The sequence below is a fragment of the Capsicum annuum genome, chromosome 2, assembly GCF_002878395.1.
Source record: "Capsicum annuum cultivar UCD-10X-F1 chromosome 2, UCD10Xv1.1, whole genome shotgun sequence".
NCBI classification, from domain to species: Eukaryota; Viridiplantae; Streptophyta; class Magnoliopsida; order Solanales; family Solanaceae; genus Capsicum; species Capsicum annuum.
Window position 1 is genome coordinate 112280611 of NC_061112.1, and position 1678 is coordinate 112282288.

The window sequence follows — 1678 nt, forward strand, 5'->3', positions numbered from 1 at the left end:
TGTTGCAAAGGGTTGTCCATTTGTTGTATGTTATCTGATAGTGGAATATATTTTGCAACAAATTAGCAATCTTTATCTTTCGAAAATGCAACAAAAAGATAAAATGTTGTATTTAGATCCTTTTTCTTTCAGTTTACTTATTAATAAAGTCACCAGTATTATTTAAGTAACACACACAACACATAAATCCCAGATAGTTTCAGGAATATTGCATTAAATCCCGGATAGTTTTCTAATTACATTTTATCCCGAAATTTCGAATTGTGATACATATGTTAAGCAGTGATACATATAGAATATGTATCACTAGTAAATATGAATCTGGGATTTTATGTAATTTTTTAAAATATTAAGAGATATTGTGTAATATAGTGTCTTAAATATTAGATTTGTGTAATTTTTCCTTTTAAGGAATATGAACAGTCGTGGTTTTTTGTTTGACTAAGTCCAGTCCCTTTCAATTCTCAATCATTTTATAAATAGGTTCCTCGGCCTCCTCACTCACTCTCACTCACTCTCATTCATTTTACTATACTTACAATACTAATATGTCAAATCTAGATTCATACAAAAAGGATCATATCGAGTCCTTGCAGGAATTTTAAAGGCAATTTGATGAACTCTAGAAGGATTTGGCCGACTTCCGAGCAAGGCTGAGGAGGGCCCTGCTGCTGCTGGATGAAAATTGTCAGGTTGACAATAATAATAGTAATAAGAATAATAATAATTAGGTTATGTTTTTTCTTTCCTTTAACGTATGTATTTCCCTTTTTTTATATCCGATCTACCTATAAGGGGTTCAAAAAAATCCATGTATATGTTTGGTTTGGTCGATTTTGAATTTTTAATTCTTATTCAATATTTAATTATCATTCTATTTATTTTCTATTCAAAACATATCGGCAGTTGGAGTTAGGGATGCGGTCATGATGAGAAATTCTCCTAAAATGGTTCGTTAATAAATAATAAGGAACTAAATGATATTATAATCGTAAAAGAAAGAATATTTAATTTATAAAAAGTCACAACATTGGATTAATTTAATTAAGATATATATATATGATGATATGATTTTTAAGAAAAAAGTTAATGAATAGTCGTGACTGTGACTTTTGTCTAAACACATGCAACAAACAAACAAAAACAAAAAATGTTTCTGATGCATCAAATTCCTCATCTGTTGCGACTTATGAATCGGTTAGAAGAAATCAAAAAAGCTCCTTAAACAGATGGTCGATTTATAGCAACAGATGGTATATCTGTTGAAACAGATGGGTTATCTGATGCAACAGATATACAATCTGTTGCCATAACCAATTAATAAAAATGGTTATTAAAGAAACGGAAAGATTAAGTCACCACCAGCTTGATTTAATTAAGTCATTTCTTTTCACAGAAAAGAATAAGGAAATAAATAATAAACACAATTTAAACCGTAAAAAACTCACTAGAAATATTCTTGTTTTTAAATCTTCTTTATTAATTTATATAATTAATAAGTCAGAAAATTTGGATGTCATGAAGATAATTTTTTTAAAAAAAGATATATATATTATATGTTGCAACGGATATATTATCTGATGCAACAGTTGAACTATTTGTTGCAACGGATGATATATCTATTGTAATAGATCATTTATCTTATGCAACAGATATATAATCTGATGTGCAACTCAGT